Raw genomic sequence first — 24,014 nt, forward strand, 5'->3', positions numbered from 1 at the left:
TGGAATCCATTAGCAAGGGAGTAGTAGCAGGACATTTAGAAAATCATAAAATCAAGCAAAGTTAATGTGGTTAAAGCAAGGTGGATAAAGAAATACCAATAGATATATTATTTAGAATCCCAAAAGGCATCTGATAAGCTACCACATTGAAGGTTACACTGCACAAGATAAAGCTCGTGGTGTTGGAGGTACATATTTCCATGGATAGAGAATTGACCAACTAACAGGAAACAAGATAGTCAGGCTAATTGGGTCATCAGTGCTATGGGCTCAACCATTTCCAATCTATATTCATAACTTCAATGAAGGGACCAACTTGTTCCATAGCCAAATTTGCTGGTGGTAAAAAATAGGTAGAAAATCACGTTTTAAGAGTATACAAAAATTCTGCAAAGAGATATGGATTGGCCAAGTGAAAGTGCAAAAGAGATGGAGTATAATGTGGGAAATGTGATGTCCACTTTGACAGGAAGTATAGAGAAGCAGAAAATTGCTTAAATGAACGGAGACCACAGAATGCTGCAGTACAGGGGGATTTGGGTGTCCTTGCATATAGAAGTCAACATACTGATAAAGCAAATAGTTAGGAAAGGGAATAGAATGTTGAACTTCCTTGCAGTGTAAAGATAGGGAAGTCTCGCTGCAAATATACTGGGAATTGATGAGACTGCGCCTAGAGTCCCATGTACATTTTTGATCCCTTTACTTAAGGAGGGGTATAGTGTGTTGGGAGCAGTTCAGGGAAAATTCCTGATTTCTGGGATGAAGAAGTTATCTTATACAGCAAGGTTGAGACAATACTCATTGAAGTTTAGAGAATGAGGGGTAATTTTACAAAACATAAAATTTTGATGGGACTTGACATGGCAGATATTGACAGGGTGGCTCCCTTGTGAGGGTATCTGCAACTTAGGGAGCTGTTTAAAAATAAGGGCCCTTCATTAAGGATGGAAATGAAGAGGAATTTCTGCTCTTGGAGGGTGGTCCTTCGATTTCTCTTTCCCAGCGAATGTTGGAGTCTAGCTCATTGAATACATTCAAGATCAAGTTAGAAAGATTTTTGATCTACAATTAGTCAAATGTTACGGGGGAGGCAGGCAAATTGAGTTAAGCCCACAATCAGATCACCCTGTTCTTACTGAATGGTAAGAAGTCTCACAACCCCAGGTTAAAGTCCAACAAGTTTATTTGGTAGCAAAAGCCACTAGCTTTCAAAGCACTGCTTCTTCATCAGGTGAGTGGGATTTCCGGCCACAAACAGGCATATAAAGACACAAACTCAATTTACAAAATAATGGTTGGAATGTGAGTCTCCACAGGCAATCAAGTCTTAAAGGTACAGGCAATGTGAGTGGAGGGAGGATTAAGCACAGGTTAAAGAGATGCGTATTGTCTCCAGACAGTACAGTTAGTGAGATTTTGCAAGTCCAGGCAAGTCGTGGGGGTTACAGATAGTGTGACGTGAACCCAAGATCCCGGTTGAGGCCGTTCTCACGTGTGTGGAACTTGGCTATCAGTCTCTGTTCAGCAATTCTGCGCTGTTGTGTGTCGTGTGTCGTGTGCCGCCTTGGAGAAAGCTTACCCAAAGATCAGAGGCCGAAAGCCCATGACTGCTGAAGTGTTCCCCAATAGGAAGAGAACACTCTTGCCTGGTGATTGTCAAGCGGTGTTCATTCGTCCATTATCGTAGCATCAGTGTGGTCTCCCCAATGTACCATGCCTCAAGACATCCTTTCCTGCAGCATATCAGGTCGACAATGTTGGCCGAGTTGCAAGACTATGTACTGTGTACCTGGTGAATAGTGTTCTCACATGAGAAAATGTCGATGATCTGGCATGTCTTACAGAGATTGCGGTGGCAGGGTTGTGTGGTGTCGTTCATCGCCCAAGCACGACGCAACACCATCCGCGCTCTCAAGACCAACTGCAATATTGTCATCAAACTAGCAGACAAAGGAGGGGCCATCGTCATACTGAACAGAATGGATTACTGCAAAGAAGTATACCGACAACAGTTACCCACAGATCCAACCAAAGAACACACGTGTCAACTCAAAAGACTGATCAAGACTTTTGATCCGGACCTCCAGAGCACCCTACTTGCTCTCATCCCAGAAGGCTGGGTAGTTTGCTGCGGACAACGGCCTGTTTGAGCTTGTGCAGTTGTTTGAAGGCAAGAAGTGGGGGTGTGGGGATGGCCTTGGAGAGATGTTTGTCTTCATTAATGACATGTTGAAGGCTCCAGAGAAGATGTCGTAGCTTCTCTGCTCCAGGGAAGTACTGGACGATGAAGGGTACTCTGTTGTGTACTGTGTTTGTCTTCTGAGGAGGTTGGTGTGGCTTTTCGCTGTCAATCGATGAGTCGAGCGCCATATCCTGATCTTATGAGGGCATCTTTCAGCGTCTGGAGGTGTCTGTTGTGATCCTCCTCATCTTAGCAGATCCTGCGTATACGGAGGGCTTGTCTAGGGGATGGCTTCTTTAACGTGTTTAGGGTGGAAGCTGGAGGAGCATCGTGAGGTTACCTATGGACTTGCGGTACAATGAAGTGCTGAGATGACCGTCCTTGATGAAGATGCATGTGTCCAAGAATGCAGCATATTCCAGAATCCATAGTGAGTCTGATGGTGGGATTGAACTTGGTGATGTCATCATACAGTTGTTTCAGCGATTGTTCACCATGAGTCCAAAGGAAGAAAATGTAATCAATGTATCTAATGTATAGCATTGGTTGAAGGTCCTGTGTGGTGAAGAGGTCTTGTTCAAACCCGTGCATGAAGATCTTGGCTTATTGAGGTGCGAATTTGGTCCCCATGGCTGTTCCGTGCGTCTGGATGAAGAATTGATTGTTGAATTTGGTCCAGGATGAAGTAGGTGAGTTGTAAAATTGCATTTGGAAATTGGCAGTTGTCGGTGTTGAGTACTGAGGCAGTTACAGCAATCCCACCATCATGGAGGATGCTGGTGTAGAGTGCCAAGACATCCATTGTGGCGAGGAGTGCTCCTGGTTCAAATGCTCCATGCATGCTGAGTTTCTGTAGGAAGTCTGTAGTGTCACGACAAAAGCTGGGGGTTATTTGTACAATGGGTTTCAGGATGCCTTTGATGTTGCTGGAGAGATTCTCACACAGGGTCCCATTGCCCGATACGACCACAATGCCACACAACCCTGCCACAACAACCTCTGCAAGACATGCTGGATCATCGACATGGATACGATCATCTCATGTGAGAACACAATCCACCAGATGCACGGTACATACTCTTGCAACTCGGCCAATGTTGTCTACCTGATATGCTGCAGGAAAGGATGTCTCAAGGCATGGTATGTTGAGGAAACCATGCAGACGCTATGATAACGAACAAATGAACACCTCGACAACAGTGTTCTCTTCCTATTGGGGAACACTTCAGCGGTCATGGGCTTTTGGCCTCTGATCTTCGGGTAAGAGTTCTCCAAGGCAGCCTTCACAACACACAACGGCACAGAATCGCTGAGCAGAGACTGATAGCCAAGTTCCGCACACATGAGGACGGCCTCAACCGGGATCTTGGGTTCATGTCACACAATGTGTAACCCCCACAACTTGCCTGGGCTTGCAAAATCTCACTAACTGTCCTGTCTGGAGACAATACACATCTCTTTAACCTCTGCTTAACCCTTTCTCCACTCACAGTGTCTGTACCTTTAAGACTTGATTGTCTGTGGAGACTCGCATTCCAACCATTATTTTGTAAATTGAGTTTGTGTCTTTATATGCCTGTTTGTGAACTGAAATCCCACTCATGTGATGAAGAAGCAGCGCTTCGAAAGTTAGTGGCTTTTGCTACCAAATAAACTTGTTGGACTTTAACCTGGTGTTGAGAGACTTCTTACTGTCTTTACCCCAGTCCAACGCCGGCATCTCCACATCAGTGCTTACTGAATGGCACAGCAGATGCAATTGGCTAAACAGCACATTCAGTCCTAATGATTTCGCTGGTAAAAGGATACCAATTTCTGTTGTAATACAAAAGCATAGCCCACAGAATACAGTTGTCAATAACTTAATCTGAATTTCACTTACAGAACAGCAATATTCCATGTGCTCCACCAATGAATATTACCATTTTGTAAGCCAAGACTATAGAAAGATTAAAAAAAACTCCCTAATTAAATAACACATTCAGAAGATATTAGTGCTCTACTCATGTACCCAAGTTTCAGTTCAGGATGGAAAAAAACTTTGCTCATTTATTTCTGTCCCTTAAGGCAAGAACATTATTACTTTTCTTCAAAACTGTAAGCATTAGAGTGAGAACAAACTTACATTTGTTTGCAAGTACTCAGGCACCAATTACTGAAATGAACCGAGCAAAACATTAATACATGCCAGAGGCAAACAGCAATTCAGAAAACAGATTATCCTAAGAGGACGTCAATTGGATATTATCTGCCTCCCATTTACTCACCGTATGCTCAACTTGTTCATTTCTTGTGTTTTTAAGCTATGGAAAGTTTTGATATTTGGCATTGAGCAATGTTAAAAAACATTTAACAGTGCTCAATTTAAATAGCTAGGTTATAATATACTTGGTATGCAACACACCATAGTAAAAGCTTTTCCTGCATCCTATTTTACAGTTGCAGGTATCAAAGATTTAGGCTGTACAATGTAGCATAGATTTTGTACCGAGCTTTGCATATCGATTTTATCTCTGCAAGGTCATAAGAAGTCTAGGTCAACAAAATCTCCTGGGATTTGCAGTTTCCCTATTCAGACACTGTTTCCGCAGGTTCTGTGTAAGTTCTGCATCTTCCGATTCTTGGAAACAAGCTTCCAAGTATAAAATAATTTCCCATTCTAGAAATAAAAAAGATTTGCTGCACAGTCTGATAAAATGACACAAGCTACAATTCTTGATGCACTGCCATCTGCAGGGGCTCATTTGAATTATTTTAAACTTCATTTTTCTCTTTATCTAAGTTGAAATGCGCAGACTCCATTGCTAATCAGTCTTCCAGTAGTCCAAGATTCTAAAATTACCATGAAGGATCTCTCTTGCTGCCTGCTGCTGATATTCCACTTCCTAAAAGTTGACCCCATAGCCATGAAACACACACATGCTGTTTGTAACAGTTTGCAAGATCATTGACAGTGACCACCAAATTGTTATTAAACATTAATTGCACAGGCTGTTTATCACGTTTTATTGTGGCCCTTCTTCAGGAGTTGGGTTGGGGAGTACTAGTACGTGGAGCTTATGTCCAGTATCACTCTTATTAGAATTATTAAAACTAGCAGTGGTTTAAACTTTCATGTTCTTTTGATTTGGAATTGGATTCAAATCTAGGCCTCCAGAACTGAGTGACAACAAGACTGAAAGTGGCATCTACAATAACTGCACAATGCAACACATTGCAGCACAATATTGTCAATGCCACCTCCCTGCAGCATTCAAAAGCTCTTGCACAGAATCACTGGCACAATGCCCAAGAGAGTCTGACATCTAGCCAACTGGCAATATCTGTTGCCCTGTTCATAAGTACTAGGAACAGCGTATAATTATGTGTACAATCACACTTACAGGCCCATTAACAAGTAAATATATTAATTTATCATTTCATACAAGAAATTCAAATTTCATCTTTTACAAATTATTTTCAGTGAATACTCCAGCTTTCCCTCTATCTTGCAGCTGCCTGCATGACGTCAATTAGCTTAGTAGAGTATAATAGGATCGTTTTCTATTTCAGATTCTCTTGTTTCATTTTTGCCATGGTTTCAGAAAACTAGCTAGAACCTATTATCTATCAGCAGCTCCTGCCAGTCTCCCCAACCTGACTAGAAATAAAAGAATGTATTTGCAAATAAAAGGAATGATAGCCATGCAGTTATGCAAGCAGCTTTTTACTGTTTTGTTCAAGTGCAGGTTATTTATCATTTATGCAGAAAGATTCTGCAGCTATATTTACAATAGTTTAATGACCTTGACTTCATTTCACATGAATGCATCAGACTGGTCTTTTAAACTCTTATTAATTACTTCAACTTATTGCCATGTGGAAATGTCTCCAGATAGTCATTTGGGTGATATTTACACTGCTTTGCATTCCCAGACATAGATGGAAAAGGTGATTTTAAAGTCATGGTAAATTGCATTTCTACTTATATGTACAATAAATTGCAGAGCTATACTGCTAGATTCAGCAGCATTTAACTCTCGCACTACTGTACTCAGGATTTATTCTATCCTGATGAGACTGTATTTTGTACACTAAAATATAAGCAAAATTCTGGAAATCTGAAATAAATACCAAAATACTCAGCAGGTCTGGCACCATCTGTAGGCAGAAACAAAGTTAGCATTTTAAGTTTAATATAACTCTTTTTCAGTTCTACAGTCAGAACTTCTGAGTATTTTCAGCATTGTTTTTATTGTGATTGTACTTTGCATACAGTAGGTCATTTTGGGTGGCCTTCTGATAACAAAAGTGAAGACTCCTGGGCAGTGTCCTTTGTTCAAAGGCACTCAATGCCTGATTGGGGGAAGCAGGAGAGCTGAAATTCTGGGCACTCCTTCCCCCATCACTCACCTGAGATCCAGTGACAAGCCTCAGCCTCCAGCAGCAGCCACTGCCAGCTCAGCAGCCTCTGGTTGGCCAGTAGCTTTCAGTGGTGGAACTACTGTCGCTGGGGTCCTTTGGCTGATAAACTCAGCCACTGGCTTGTCAAATGGCAGAGTGAAACAAGATGCAGATGTTTTCCAAAAATGATTCAGCCCATAGATTGCAGCGGTTTTAAGCAAGACCCATCAGCAGTGTTGACCCCCCATAACCCATGACTTTAATTTTAATACATCTCTATACCTTCAGGGGCTATACTCATTGGAATTCAGAAGAATGATGGGAGATCTTGAGGCCGCAGCTGGAGTACTGTGTGCAGTTTTGGGCGCCGCACCTGCGCAAGGATATTTTGGCCTTGGAGGGAGTGCAGAGGAGGTTTACTAGGCTGATACCGGAGTTGAGGGGGTTGAGCTATGAGGAGAGGCTGAATAAACTAGGCTTGTACTCGTTAGAGTTTAGAAGAATGAGGGGAGATCTCATTGAGACATATAAGATGATGAATGGGATGGATAGGAAAGAGGTGGAGAGACTCTTCCCGCTCAAAAAAGACAGTAGGACTAGGGGGCACAGCCTCAAGATAAAGGGGGGGCGGTTTAGAACGGAGTTGAGGAGGAACTTCTTCACTCAAAGGGTGGTGAATCTCTGGAATTCTCTGCCCGTTGAAGTGGTGGAGGCTGCCTCGCTAAATATTTTTAAGAAGCGGGTTGATGGGTTTTTGATAAGAGAGGGGATTAAGGGTTATGGGGAGAGGGCGGGAAAGTGGAACTGAGCCACGACAGATCAGCCATGATCTTATTGAATGGCGGGGCAGGCTCGAAGGGCCAGATGGCCTACTCCTGCTCCTATTCCTTATGTTCTTATGTTCTTATTATGAAGGGAATAGATAGAAGCAGGGAAGTTGTTTCCACTGGCAAGTGAAACTAGAACTAGAGGGCATGGCCTCAAAATAAGGGGGAGCAAGTTTAGGACTGAGTTGAGGTGGAACTTCTTCACCCAAACGGTTGCGAATTTGTGGAATTCCCTGCCCAGTGAAGCAGTTCAGGCTATCTCATTGAATATTTTTAGGGCAAAGATAGATAAATTTGAACAATAAAGGAATTAAGGGTTACGGTAGCATACAGGTAAGTGGAACTGAGTCCACAAAAAGATCTGTCATGACCTTATTGAATAGCGGAACAGGCTCAAAAGGCCAGATGGCCTACTCATGCTCCTAGTTCTTACGTTCATGTCAAGGATAGTTATTCTCAACTCACCTCACATCTGGAATTCACCTTTTCTATGTTCATATATTATGATAAAGACTGTAAAAAGGTCTATGTTCTATTCCAGATGGCCAAGTGATGAAGGATAGAACTGGAGCCACTCATAATACACTTTTAAGCATTTATTTGCAGAGATACAGATACATACCTCCAAAAACCAGTTTCAATCTGTGCCTATTTATGGGGACACAAGTGAACACCCAGTTAATGGCTACTATCTGCATATAATTAAATAAAATTAACAATCTGGAGATAAGTGGTCCTAGCAGAATCCAAACTGAGCATTATTGAGCAAGTTATGGGTCAGTATGTACACTTTCTGGAGCTGTTGACCAACCCTCCATCACTTAGCTAAATTATCACTGAGAGGCACTGAAAACAGAAGTCAATCCCAATCTTCATTAGAAGAATGCTGACAGAATTTCTGCCACTTCTTCAAGGATGGTCTCATTTGTTTAACAAAAAAAACTTTTATTTTTATGTCAGCATAACACACAAGAAAAAAAAACAAACCCTAAAGGTGTAAATTAAATTTAGATTGCAACTTCATCATTCACAGCTTGTAATGTAACCAATGGATGATATCTTAAATCTGCATGTGCAGTGGAATTTAACCTTGTACCGACAATGATAACTTTACTCATTACAAATCTGCAAAAGGTTATTGTTGCTATTTTAATTCCCTGTCAGACTGCCAGAAGTAACTTACTTGTAATAATTTTTTTTACAATGAATTGCCAGGCTGCTCCAGAGTCTTATAAACCAAGAACGAAAATGTCAAATATTTTAATTAATGTCATGAGAGTATAAAAAATATTTTGTAAAGTAACCTTATTTATCATAATAAAGCAGGGAAAGAACAGCGACCCTCTCCCCCACCATGTATACACACAGACACACACCCTCCAAGGTCAAAATTGACTATACTGAAATACCAGCAAAAACTTTGAATTCTCACTAGAATATTGGGTGAGCTCAGATGGCACAGAATGACCTTTCTTCAACAATCACTTCAGCTGTGCATTTGTTTCTAATTGTGCTCTGGATTGCTGCTAAAGTTTGCATAGCACACCAAAAAACTCTGCTCCCTTATTCTTAATTTCAGGTTCTGGGTGCATTCATTGGTTACCAAGGTGACAACGTCCTTGCTTGGAAGTGGAAAAGATTTTCACAGAGCACTGACGTCAAGTGTTCTCAGGTCAAATGTAGTGTGACCAAATACACCATCCTAACAACACTTTTCAGCCCCAGAAGAGCTTGCCCTGCTGCATCAGTGTGACATACTTGAATTTATATATCACAGCTATCGTTATTTTAGTGAGATAACCGGTGTGAAGTGCTGTGGGTCGACACGCACTAATAACTAAATTGAGAATGTCCAAACCTTTCAGGAGAAGAGATGACTTCCATCCCTACAACATGGATTAAGTTACAGCTCAGACTATATAATGAAAAAACAGTGCGCAGAGCCACTGTGCAACTCAAGTCCCAAGCCATTATTATTATACCTAAAAGCAACAATATGCCATTTTTCAAATGCACAAGTATCACCAAGGGAGATTTTTTTATTTGCACAAACTTCACCTCAGGCACTCTTTTTACAGTTTTGTTTGGCCAGCTTGAGGCTAGGAAATGCACACAACAGCACTAAGTAATTTCAATTTTTGATTCTTGAGTCACTATTAAATAAGGCTGGCCACCCCTTTTTCTAAAGGGCATTAGTGAACGAATTGATGATTCAATTTAAAAATGAATTCAGATTTTTAAATTACTATTCTATCAGGTGCCATGGTGGGTTACTAGCCGAGTGACGTTATCACTATGCCACTCCTTCCCCATTTACAGTTGACACTGAGGGACTGGTGGCTTTCAGGTTATCAGCCAGATTAGGGGGAACAGGCCCCATTTGTATGCAAATGAGATCTGCTGAGCCTTACGCACAATTGGCATACAAGCTCCTGGTGCATCCAATTGCTTGCTCTCTGAATTATCCCACACTTAGCATATTGGGCACAGTGCAATTATCAGGTCTCAACAACAAATTCAAGGCCCAAATACCAAAACCCCACAGCTCTTAGGCTGCCAGTGGTTACATTATTAGCTCCATTGTATCACTTGTGTATCGTATCATGATAAGCGGCACGAAGATCCCAATGTGTCACTTCTGCGTCATATTGTGTCTTTTTCTTCCCCTGTAATTTAAGGTTCTAGCAAAATAATTAGCACAAAATTACTGTCCTGCTGCCAGAGGGATGGTAGCATATACTGTTTTAAAATATAACCCATAATCACTTTACTGAGTGAGGATACACAAAAGGACTAGGCACATAGTTTGGTTTGCACAAACAGAAAGAAAGGATCCGAGGTTTGCGTGTCAGCTCCCAGCCACCATTTTCAGTTCTTAAATTTTGTTTTTTTCTTTCTCTCTGGTATTTCCCTTTCCTTTCTCAGGGTAATCATTATAGTTAATATACACACATTTTCTGTCTTGGAGCTGCTTCTTTCCCAGCTCTTTCCCTATACATATCTGCAAATGTGGCTGAAACTGGAAGAACCAGTGACTCTCTGGCATACTAGAGAACTTAAAGCAAAATACTGCAGATGCTGGAATCTGAAACAAAAACAGAAAATGATGGAAAAAGTCAATGGGTCTGACAGCATCTGTGGAGGGAAAATAGAGTCAATGTTTCGAGGCAGGATGACCCTTCGTCAGTGCTGGATCTAGAGAACTTATACTGTGGCAGCATTCACACAAGCACATCGTTTTTATTCAAAAACATAACGTAGAATGTAATCAAGGGGGACCCAGAAAGACTGTCAGTACTGAAAAGTTTCCTGCATACCTTTCCTGTTGAAGAGTTTTGCTTGAACAGTTCCACAAGGTTTTTACGGTGATGGTATGATTTTTGAGCACTGTCTGATATTTCCAATTTTTATGCATCTATTGGAATTTTTCTCATACCACCAGAAATTATGCCCAAAATTTTATGGAAATCAAGATCTTTTCATTTAATGCTTCCATTACATGTAATTAATGGTAAGAAATAAAAATATGCTGAGCTCTGTGCTTTTCTTCCATTTAATGGAACATCTGAATTGGCAGGTGTAGGTGACTTGGCCCTTGAACCTGCTCCACCATTTAAAAAGATCATGGTTGATCTGATTGTAATCTCAACTCCACATTCCTGCCTACCTGGCTGTGTGCTGGTTAGGTATATTGGCCATGCTAAATTCTCCCTCAGTGCACCCAAACAGGTGCCAGAGTGTGGCAACTAGCTGATCTTCACAGTAACTTCATTGCAGTGTTAGTGTAACTTGTGGCACTAATAACTTAACTCTGATAACCTTTCACCTCTTGCTTATCAAGACTCTGCCTTCACTCTGAGAAAGGAAGTTCCAAACACTCTCAACCCTCTACGAGAAAACATTTATCCTCATCACTATCTTAAATGGATGAACCTTTATTTTTAAACAGTGACTCTGAGTTTTAGATTTTCCCACAAGAGGAAACATCCTCTCCACATCCACCCTGTCAAAACTTCTCAAGCCCTTGTAATGTTTTAATCAGGTCGTTTTACTCTTCTGAGCTCCTGCAGACACAAGACAACCCACCCAATCCAGATATTAATCTGAATGGCTTCCAACATACTTTCATTCTTCCTTAAATAAGGAGACTAATACTGCATGTTGTACTCCAGATGTGGTCTCGCCAATGCCTTATATAACTGAAGTATAACCTCCTTACTTTTGTAATCAATTAAATTCACAATAAACAATACATTCTTTTAGCTTTCCTAATTACTTGCTATATCCAAATACTAGCATTTTGTGATTCATGCACTAAGACACTTTGATCCCTCTGCATCTCAAGAGCTCTGCAATCGCTCAGCATTTATTTTTCTTTTTTCCTGCCAAAATGGACAATTTTACATTTGCCCATATTATGCTCCATTTGCCACATCATTGCCTACAGATGCAACCCTTCTCCCTTTAAAGCCCCCTTATATCCTCTTCATGCCTTATTTTCCTACCCATTTTGTATCATAAGCAAATTTAGCAATTATTTCTCTGGTCCTTTCATCCAAGTCATTCATATAAATTATAAAAAGTTGAGGTCAGACTGATCCTTGTGGCACAGCTCTCTTCTCAGATTGTCATCCAAAAAATGAACAATATGCCTACCCTTTGTTTTCTGTTAGCTAGCCAATCTTCTATCCATGCCAATATGTTAATCCCTATATGATGAGCTTTCATTTTTTTTCCAATAACTTTGGATGTGGCAGCTTATCAAATACTTTTTGAAAATTTAAGTATAGCACACAATCTGTTTCCCCTTTATCCACAGCAAGTGTCACTTCAAAGGACTCCAATAGATTGGTTAAACCTGATTTCACTTTCACAAAACCATGTTGGCTCTGCCTGATTAGCTTGATTTTTCCCTCTCAAGTGCCTTGCTATAACATATTTTATAATAACATTTTCCCCATGATAGATGTTAAGCCAACATGCCTGTAGTTTCTTGCTTTCTGTCTTCCTCCTTTCTTTGAATAGAGGAGTTACTTTTGCTACTTTCCAATCTATTTTCAAGAACCTTCCCTGAATCTATGTAATTTTGGTAAATTATAAGCAACACATCAACTATGTCACTAGCCATTTCTTTTAAGAACATTGATAATGTCCATCTGGACCCAGGGATTTGTCAGCCATAGCTCCAGCAGTTTCTTTAATACCGCTTCCCTGATGTTTTGAGTTTGTACCTCCCTTCCATTTCTTGATCTCGCAATTTAGACAAACTAAGTTCATTCGGCTTTTTTGGCATGCATTCAATAGCAAGATTCCACCCAGTCATTCATTCATTTCTGATTTGAACATTTTTATTTCCATTCTGTGGGTGCATTGGTAGAAAGTAGTGGTAATAACAAAGCTGTTGATTTCTCAAGTAAGTCCATATCCTTTTATACCCCCATAAAAATATATCCTAAATAGTCTTAAATTACACATGGTATCCGCTTTAGAGAGCATTTGTCAGTGGCCATTTATTTTTGTGGAAACATTTAGGTGAGTATAAACTGATAAGTAAAAGCTTTTACAACTTCCTTTGGAGTAAATTACAGTATTGCTTCCAATGCAATGCACTTCTGTGTCACACTGGCTACAGCGATGTCACAAATAAGGGTGTAATAGAAGCAGACCTTTAATTAAAAAGGTGAGATTTGTAAGGCATCAAGATAAGTCCTTAATGCTTCCTGATTAGTTAAGATACAAGCATTTTGTTTGATTTCCCTCAGCTCCTTTTGTCAAGTGCCTCGGCTGTCTTTTTCACAACAACGCCCTTGCTGAGCAAAACAACACATGAGTCACTGACTCACAGGCTCAGCTAAAGAACTGACCACTTGGGAGAATAGCAGGTGAGGCATTTATTGCTTCTACCTTGAACTAGGCTTTAAGCCTTTATTGAAAATAACATTTGGCTGACCGAATCTTCATTGAAAACAATAACCGACAACGTACAGATGCCACGATTCATTTTTAAAAATCGAATCGTGTCCACACCGGTCAACAAATATCTGACTACACTGATCCCATTTCCATGCTTGGCCCATAACCCTGCATGGTGGCACAGTCGTTAGCACTGTTGCCTCACAGCTCCAGGGATCCGGGTTTAATTCTGACCTTGGGTGACTGTGTGGAGTTTGCATGTTCTCCCAGGATCTGTGCGAGTTTCCTCTGGGTGCTCCAGTTTTCTCCCACACTGACAATATGCAAGTTGGATGAGTTAGTCATGGTAAATGCATGAGTTTAAAGGGATAGGGCAGGGGAGAGGGACTGGGTAATATACACTGTCAGAAAGTTGGTACAGTCAGCTCTGTAGGGATTCGACGATATTCTAGGTTATGGCAATACAAGTGAATATCTAAACACTGCTTATATAGTACAAGAATTTCTGATCTTTTCAGGCAGAGTTCCATATTCCCACCACCCTAACTAAGTTTATTAAGCTTAAGTTTATTTATTAGTGTCACAAGTAGGCTTACATTAACACTGCAATGAAGTTACTGTGAAAATCCCCTAGTCGCCACACTCAGCACCTGTTCAGGTACACTGAGGAAGAATTTAGAATGGCCAATGCACCTAACCAGCATATCTTTTAGACTGTGGGAGGAAACTGGAGTGCCCGGAGGAAACCCAGGCAGACATGGGAGAACATGCAGACTCCACACAGATGGTTATCCAAGCCGGGAATCAAACCCACATCCCTGGCACTGTGAGGCACAGCACTAACCACTGTGCCACCATGCCGCAAACTAGGCAGGTTACCAGCTCCTGTTTTCCCCCAATCCAGGGTAAAATCCAGCAGCAGAAACAGTGATCCTAAACTGGCACACCACCCAATGGCGTTACAATTTGGGCCACACACTTCCATACGTGCTCCCAGTGGGGCCCATAATTCCTAACCTTAGACTGAGGGGCCTTTTTTTAAGCTCCAAATATGTTTCTGTTCAAGACAATTATTTTTCTCAATGTACAGCATGACTAATATTGTTTTGTACTATTACTCATCTTCCACCCTAAATCATTGACTAAAAGATATGAACATAATATCATTTTATGATCAGCAGTCCACAGAAGAGGAGTATAAAATTAGAACAAAGACAAGTACCCAAGCATCCTAACAACTGAGAGAATTGAGTGCAAATGTGTGGGCAACCAAGCACAAACTAACAGATTTTGGCAATGCATTAAATTTATAAATTGCCTGAGGACAATCCTGATATCATTCGAAAGCACTTGAACGTATTTTGAAAAAATATCAGTCAAAAGAACCCTTGAGGTTTGTAACTGATTTATCTCAATTTTTTTAATCTCTTGCTTTGTGCACTGTGCTTCATGGGGAAACGGTTGCTACATTTCACACACCTGTCAGTTACTGTTAACTTAAATTTAAATATTTTTACTGTTTCATTTACTGCTTCATTCATTTTGTGAAATTACTTGTTGAATTTTGTTGAGTTGGTAAATGCTTCATTTGCCAAGGGATACAAATATAAATCTGAGACCATTTAGTAAACCCTGGGGAGTCACAGTCAATTGTCTAGTCATTAGTCAGTAGATGCAAATCAATTCTGGAATTTGAGTGAATTTTAATGAGACCAATTTGAACTCATTCACAAAGGTACAGCTTTGAAGCAATGGTAGAGTCATTTTAGCAGAATAGTGCTGTTCATTCAGTTGAACTATTTGTTTTCTTTTAGAGTATTTTGTGCCAAAGCAGCACCATTTGTTATAATAGTCTAACATATTTGCATATTGTTAGGAAAGTTGGAATTTTCTTTGTTCTTTGTTCATCGCATTAATTGCAGTGACTTAAGATATAACTGTCAGAGTATCTTGTCTTTATTTTGGAATCCAGCTGACAAAATTTTCCAGTGAGGTAGGGCATCCAGTAAATTGTTGAAAAAATATAATAGCTACTTAAATGGATTGATTGTCAGCCTGTAAATCCTTCCAATATGCCTGATGGCAGGTGCTAATGACAGGAATGTTTCCTGGTCAAACATACCATTTTTCATAAAGTATCTAAAAGAACATTATAAAACATTCCAAAATGTTCATTCCTAGTGACATATATTGCAGAAGATAATGGCAAACCATTGCAGTACTTTGCCAAGCCTAATCATGGACTAATCCATTAGAAGTCCTTGGTCACAAAATTTTAAAGCATTTAGAGAGACTCAGAAGGCTTCTCAATGGCATGAGCCAAGGATTAAAAGGCAACATTTTTCCATGATTCTTCCTTTGAATACTGATAATCTGGATGCTAAATTACATTAAGAATTTTAGCGCTCATTTACAAAAAGTTTCAAAGGCTTCAGATAATAAGTAAAACCAGCTAAATGTATAACTGTGCACAAGGCCACATTATCACACTCTTGCTTTTGATTGGTTCAACTGAGAATTTCTACACATTGCATGCCACCATTTGGAAATGTGGCCATGGGTTACTGGAATGGATGTGATGCACTTAGATGAAAGGCATTGGCTCCTGTGTATCAAAGATTTCTCTGTGAATCTGTGGTAATGTAGCCAAAATATCTGACTGTTTTCTTTCCATCCAGTGGCTGTATGATGTATTTGTGCTAAATCATGTAAAGCTTCTGGCCTAATGACAAGTTGTCCAAGACTTCTGTAATTTTCCAATGACTATGGCCTCAAATGTTGGCAGGCTGCAAATCCCTTCCAGCACTGAGCCTGCTGCACTGTACAGAACAGTGAAAAGGCATGCATTTCGCGTAGGATATAGGACACGCTTGTCACTGCAGCCATTTCTCTAGCCTTCTACATGCAGCTCAAAAATTGAATGCCAGCACTACCATTTCCTCCCCTCCCTCTTGAAAACATTTCCCTGTAAAAGGTGAGCAGAGTTCCCACATATTTCAAATCAGGCTGAAATATCCTGGAAAATGTGAACAAGTGCAACCAGAAGCCCATTCTATTTCCATGGGTCTGCTGGTGGAGTTACAGCAGCAGGCGTCAGCAGAACCAACACCTATATTCAGGCTTATATGCCTGAGGCACGTGAAGTAGTTCAAAAGGTGTATCTAGTGCACCAGTGGGCCAATAGAGTACTATGAGCAGTTTTGATCCCCTTTGGGGGTGATTCTACCAGCGAGCCGAAGGCACTAGCAGAGGCCGGGTTCCCTGCTAGGCACTATTTCACGAATTTCCAACAGCCAGATTTCCAGCACCATCAGCTCCGCACCAGAAATCTGCATACAGCTGAATAAATTATTCAAATCTTAATTTAAATGTCATTTACATTTCAGTCATGGGCCTGGGACTGAAGTCTCACCAGGAGTGTTTCGCTCCAACAGGGTTTACAATAGCTATCCCCTTGCAGGGAGCTGGTGACCTAACCCCACTGGAGTGATGGGGCCCCCCAGAGACTCAGGGGCAAGAGGGGAATACCTCCTGAGCATTGCGATCTTGGCTGTGCCAGTCCAGCCCCCTAGCACTGCACAAGGTGAAAAGTGCCAAATACCCACCAAGGGATTGGGGCCCTGTTGCCCATGAGGCTGGCCTGGGGGGAACGGCGATAGGGCCGGCCAGCTCAATCGCTGCCCAGTGATCAGGAGGCCAGCAAGTCCAGTGCACATGTGCCAATCTCAGCGCTGACAGTTCGGCCATGCACAGTCACCAGCTCAGTCCTATGCTGCTGGCCTCTCCAGCAGGAACAGGCCCCACCCCCTGATTTGTCACATGACTTACACCAGTGCACAGAGTGTGGGAGATTTATTTTGAAAATCCTGCTGAAAAAACGCGAGTTCCACACTTAGAGGTTTTTTGGGAGGATTATTCCCATTATTTCATTGGTGGCAGTTCAGAGAAGGTTCAGTTTGATAATCCCCTGTATGGAAAGACTGCTTTATGAGGAAAGGATAAACAGTTGAAACTCTGTTTATTGGAATTTAGAAGAATGTGAGGTGATCTCACTGAAACATATAGGGGCTTGACAGAGTAAATGCTCAGAGAACGTTTCCCCTCATAGGACAGTCTGGCACCAGAGGGCACAATCTTAGAATAAAGGGGCACCAATTTAATACTGAGGTAAGGAGGAATTTCTTCTCTCAGAGGGTTGTGTGTGTTTGAAGCTCCTTCCACAGAACTCTGGGTGCAGAGTGCTTGTGTATATTTAAGGCTGAGATAGATGGATTTTGGATCAGTAAGGGAATCAAGGGTTACGGGGCAAGTGCAAGAAAGTGGACATGAGGAATGTTGTTTCAATCATGATCGTATTGAATGGCAAAGCAGGCTCAAGCAACCAAATGGCCAACTCTTGTTCCTGTTCCTTATGCTATTCTCTTGGATATGTGAAGTAGCGGAATGGTAACCCATAAAATTTGAATGGTAATCTGACAGGCATTTTTCCCAGGCAAGTGGAGATGGGTTTGTATGTGTGTAAGGGAACCCTGTTCCCCTTTAACCTGTCAAAAAACCAATGAGTGTACTTAAAAAGCCAGTTAGGTACTGTGTTAACCGCAATTCTGGATTTTCAAGCCAGAAGACCTGTTTTGTGATCTGTCAGAAACTCTCACAGTCAGAGAAGAGAGCACAACAGAAAAGCTCCTTTTCTGAAACTGAAAAGCTGGGAAGGTTTTGATCAGTTATACTAAAGAGCTCCAACAATGACCAGGTGAGAGACTGCTGTTCATGGCACTTCTTCTAAGAGAGTGCAGTTACTCTTGCTTGACAGGTGATTGCTAATTTCTTCAACACATTTCACTCAATTTCTGCTGCACTTCCCTGCAGCCAACCTCCACCATGGCAAGGAGCAGCTCATACAGTTCCACCTTGCACCTCTGATAATGAACAAGAGGAGAAGTAACACCATCAATCTTCTCCTCAGTCACGAGATCCTCCACAGAGCAAACAGGATGGATACGGAGACTGAACTGGAAAGAGGCAGGACACCCAACCCGATGTTTACGTGAGCATCAGTTCTCCTGACAATATCTGAGCACCTGTGCCTCTGGAGGTTCAGGCTCTCACAACAGATCATTGCTAATATCTGCAGCCTCCTAGACAAAGATTTCTTTCCCTGTGGAACAGGTGGGCATGCATTGCCTATGACTAACAAGGTGACTTAGAAACATAGAAAATAAGAGCAGGAAGCCTTTTGGCCCTTAGAACCTGCTCCACCTTATTATGATCATGGCTGATCATTCAACTCAATAGCCTGATCCTGCCTTCCCCCCATATCCTTTGATTCACTTCACCACAAAACTATATCTAATTCCTTGAAAACAATATTCTGGCTTCAAGTGCTTCCTATGGTACTGAATTCCACAGGTTCACCACTCTGTGGGCTCTCTGGGTGAAGACATTTCTCCTCACCTCAGTCCTAAAAGATTTACCCCTCTCCTCAAACTCTGACTTTTGGTTCTATTCACCCCACCATTGGCAACATTCCTCCTGCATGTACCCTGTCCAGTCATGTTAGAATTTTATAGGTTTCTGAGATCCCACTCTTCCTTCTGTCTCTGAAGATCCATTGACCCGCACTCCCTCCATTCCCTAGTGTAAAAATTAAAATCATAATCACAGAGTTATTACGGAGCAAAAGGAGGCCATTTGGTCCATTATGAGTGCATGGGCCCTTGAAACAAGCATTACGGATTAGTGTCATTCCCCTGCCTTTTCCCTGTAGGCCTGAATATTATTCATATGCAAGAAACCATCTAATGCTCTGAACTGAACCTGGCTCCGCCACACTTCAAGGCAGTGGATTCTAGACCTGAACTACTTGTCTTGTGAAAAAGCTTTTTCATCATATTTGCTTCTTTTATAAATCAGCTTAAATCTATGCCCTCACATTCTTGACCCTTTTGCGAGGGGCAACAGTTTCTCCCTATCTGTTTTGTCCAGCTCCCTCGTGATGATGAATACCTTTATAAAATCTCTTCTCAGCCTTTTTCTCTCCACAAACAACAGTTCCAATTTCTCCCATTTATCCTCATAACTGAAATTTTTCATTCCAGGAACCATTCTTGCAAACCTCTTCTGCACCTCCAATGCATTCATATCCTTCCTATAGCATGACATCCAGTACCTGCAACTGAGGTCTAACTATTACTTTGTAAAAGTCCAGCATAACCTCCTTGCTTTGTACTCTTTGCAGCTATTAATAAAGCCCAGCATATTACACACATTATTAACTGCTCTCTCCACTTTCCCACCACCTTCAATGATAAATGCACATATACAGATAGGTCCCTCTGCTTCTGCATCCCCTTAAGAATTTTATCCTTTATTTTGTAACGTCTCTCCATGTTCTTCGCGCTAAAATGCGTCACCTCAGACTTCTCTGCATTGAATTTCATCTGCCACCTGTCTGCCCACTCCACCAACTTGTCATGCATGCCTTTTTGGTGTTCTACACTGTCAACGTCACAGTTGACAATACTTCCAAATTGATTGTCTGGAAACTTTGAAACTGTCCTCTGCACGCCAAGATCAAGATTATTAACATACATCAGGAAAAGCAAGGGAACTAAGAGGCCAGAATTGGAGAAGTACAGATATCTCAAAAGGTTATCAGGATGGAGGCAGTTACAGAGGTATGTAGACGTGGGTCATGGAAGAATCTGAAAACAGGATGATTTTTTTTTGAATGGAATCTGCTAAACCAGGAGCCATTGGAGATCAGCAAGTACAGGGGTGTTCGGTGAACAGAACTTGGTACGAGTCGGGTTCTGAATATCAGGCAGTTTAAAAGAAACTTCATAGAATCAGAGGTTTACAGCATGGAACCAGGCCCTTCAGCCCAACTTATCCATGCTGCCCCATTTTTAACCATTAATCTAGTTCCCAATTGCCAGTATTTGACACATATCCCTCTGTACCAATCTTACCCATGTAACTGTCTAAATGCTTTTTAAAAGACAAAATTGTACTCATCTCAACTACTATCTCTGGCAGCTCAGTCCAGACACTCATCACCCTCCGAGTGCAAAAATTGCCCCTCTGGACTCTTTTGTATCTCTCCCCACTCACCTTAAACCTATGCCCTCTAGTTTTAGACTCCCCTACCTTTGGGAAAAGATTTTCACTATCTACCTTAGCCATGCCCCTCATTATTTTATAGACCTTTATAAGATCACCCGTCAGCCTCCTTTGCTCCAGGGAAAAAGGTCCCAGTCTGTCCAGCCTCTCCTTATAACTCAAACCATCAAATCCCAATAGCATCCTAGTAAATCTTTTCTGCATTCTTTCTAGTTTAATACTATCCTTTCTTTAACAGGAAGACCAGAACTGTACACAGTATCCCAAGTGTGACTTTACCAATGTCGTGTACAATTTCAACAACACGTCCCAACTCCTGTATCCAGTGTTCTGACCAATGAAACCAAGCATGCCGAATGCCTTCTTCACCACCCTTTCCACCTGTGACTTGCTTTCAAGGAACTATGAACCTGTACCCCTAGATCTCTTTGTTCTCTAACTCTACTCAATGCCCTTCCATTAACTGAGTAAGTCCTGAGGTCTTACTCCTGTCAGTGTTGGACAGGAGTGGGCAGAGTAAGAATTCTCACAATACCAGGTTAAAGTCCAACAGACGTATTTGGAATTACAAGCTTTTGGAGCACTGCTCCTTCAGGTGTCTTCTGTCATCATGCCAATTTTGTATCCAATTGTCAACCTCACCCTGGTTCCCATGAGATTTAATCTTATGCAACAACCTACCATGTGGTACATTGTCAAACGCCTTGCTAAATATACTTTATAAGATCTGAAAAGTGATCCCAATTTTTTTTCATGAGATGTGGGCGTCTTTGGCTGGGCCAGCATTTAATGCCCATTCCTGGGGGCATTTAAGAGTCAACCACATTGCTGTGGGTCTGGAGTCACATGCAGGCCAGACAAGGTAAAGATAGCAAATTTCCTTCCCGACAGGACATTAGTGAATCAGATGGGTTTTTATGACAATTGACCATGGTTTTGTGGTCATTGTTCGACTTTTAATTCCACTTTTTTAAACTGAATTCAAATTTCATGCCACTGCCTCCCCAAATATCAAGTAATTGGGTTGATTTAGTTTTACATGGTTCTGCTATCTCTGACATCGACCTGTGTAAATATTTAAATCCTCAGCGCATAACTTTTGAATGTAACCATTATCATTCATAAAAGTAGAGTTTACCTGCATTATACTAATAACTACTCTTTAAAATTATTTGATGTAAAGCAATTGGGACATCCTTAGTTGTGCAAGGTCTGTCATTTCTTTCTAGAGCATATAATTGGTAGATAGCTGACTGAAAGTTAACTCACTGTCCTGCTAATTTTGTTGTTAGTAACCATCTTTCCAAACACAGATTTCTCCTTTACTGACATTCAAATGAAATTAAGTGAGCTGATAGTGACGAGGGCTCATTGTATTGAAGACTGTTGCACAAAGTTCTCTTATTAAAGGTATTTTGCTTTTAAAGATTACAAATTCAGAAGGGTGATGATTACGCATTTAAGTGATGCCACCCAGTGGCAATATACTGTAAAAGCGGAGCTAATCTGTAAATACTGAAATAAACAGAAGTAAGTGTAACCCATTCGGCATCCCATGCTTCTTCACCATTTCATAAGATCAAATCTAATCAGATTGTGGTCTTAATTGTACTTCCTCCCTCCCCAGTAACCCTCGACTCCCCGGTCAACCATTTTCCCAATGACAAATGTTTGCCGAATTGTCTTGCTTCCCTTGAGTAGAGTTTTTTGTTAATTAATTTAAGGGATGTGGGCATTGCTGGTTAGGCCAGCATTCATTGCCTATCCCTAGTTGCCCTCGAGAAGGTGACGGTGAATTGCCTTCTTGAACTGCTGCAGCCCCCAACCCACAATGCTGTTAGGGAGGAAATTCCAGAATTTTGAGTGCAAAGGAATGGGCGGGGGGGGGGGGGAATGGATATATTTCCATGATGGCACATTGAACCTACTGGGACATGTCTAGAATCCAGGGAATTTTCGAAGATTAGAATCAATCATCCACTATCTCTGCAGCCACTGCCTTAAAGACCCTCAGATGCAGGCCATCAGATATAGGAGACATGTCGCAGGTACCTTTTCCATAATGATTGTGAATATTTTAAGTTCCTCCCTCCCTTTCCTTCTTAATTTTCAAGTATATTTGGGAAATTTATCTTAAATTTATTTATTAATGTCACAAGTAGGCTTACATTAACACTGCAATGAAGTTACTGCAAAAATCCCCCAGTCGCCACCCTCTGGCACCTGTTCACCTGTACACTGAGGGAGAATTTAGTGTGGCCAATGCACCTAACCAGCACATCTTTCAGACTGTGGGGGGAAACTGGAGTACCCAGAGGAAACTGGAACACCTGGAGGAAACCCACGCAGACACGGGGGAGAATGTGCAGAATCCACAGACATTGAGCCAAGCTGGGAATCAAACCCAGGTGCCTGACGTTGAGGCAGCAATGCTAACCACTGTGCTGCCCCTTGTGTAAATAGTCACAAAATACCTGTTCAACACTGCCATCATTTTCTTGTTCCAATTATTAATTCCACAGTCTCAGCCTTTAAGAGAGCAACGCACACATTAGCTATACTTTTCATTTTCATAACCTTGTAGAAACCAAGCTTTTTCTTGTATTCTAATTTCTTCATCTTTGTTTTTTTAAGATGTTCATTGCTTCTTCCTAAAATTGTTCAATCTTCTGACGTACCAGTAATCTTCACATTATTGTATGCGTTTTCTTTCCATATGATACAATCTTTGACTTCCTTAGTTAGCCACAGATGGTACATTCTCCTCAGAGTCTTTTTTTCTCAAATGAAATATATATATTTCTGAGTATTCATATCTGCTTAAATGTCTACCACTGCTTTTTAAAAATTCTTTCACAGGATGTCAGCCTCACTGGCTAGGCAAGCAATTATTACCTGTCCCTTTTCCCTTGAGAAGGTGATGGTGAGCCACCTTGTTGAACCACTGCAGTCCAGTTTCTCCGCCGTACTTCTTTCTAACCAATTTTCCTGTCCATGTCAGCCAACTCCATCTTCATAGCCTTGTAACTGCTTGTATTTAAGTTTAAGACACTCACCTTAGAAGGTAAGAAATGTGGGTCTAAGTAAAAGTGAAAATCTATCACGTCATGACCACTGGTGCCCAGAGGCTCTTTTACTATGAGGTAATTAATTAAAATTTAAAGTTAATTTGTTAGTGTCACAAGTAGGCTTACATTAACACTGAAGTTACTGTGAAAATCGCCACATGCCAGTGTCCATTTGGGTACACTGAGGGAGAATTTAGTATGGCCAATCCAGCACATCTTTCGGACTGTAGGAGGATTGAACAATTTGTGGTGTACATGGACTTCAGCAAGGCGTTTGATAAGGTCCCCCATGCAAGACTTCTTGAGAAGGTGAGAGGGCATGGGATCCAAGGGCCTTTGGCCTTGTGGATCCAGAACTGGCTTGCCTGCAGAAGGCAGAGAGTGGTTGTGGATGGGTCTTTTTCGGCATGGAGGTCAGTCACCAGTGGAGTGCCCCAGGGATCTGTTCTAGGACCCTTGCTGTTTGTCATTTTCATAAATGACCTAGATGAGGAAGTGGAGGGATGGGTAAGTAAG

At 41.3% G+C, this 24,014-nt stretch overlaps 1 protein-coding gene across 3 annotated transcripts in view; it reads right to left on the bottom strand.

The window, feature by feature from the left end:
- LOC145344976 (calcipressin-2-like) overlaps positions 1 to 24,014 on the bottom strand; it is a 274,038-nt gene that overhangs the window by 165,183 nt on the left and 84,841 nt on the right. The window lies entirely within an intron of this gene.

This window comes from Carcharhinus amblyrhynchos, chromosome 7 (genome assembly GCF_965287045.1).
Source record: "Carcharhinus amblyrhynchos chromosome 7, sCarAmb.v2.hapA, whole genome shotgun sequence".
Taxonomy (NCBI): Eukaryota; Metazoa; Chordata; class Chondrichthyes; order Carcharhiniformes; family Carcharhinidae; genus Carcharhinus; species Carcharhinus amblyrhynchos.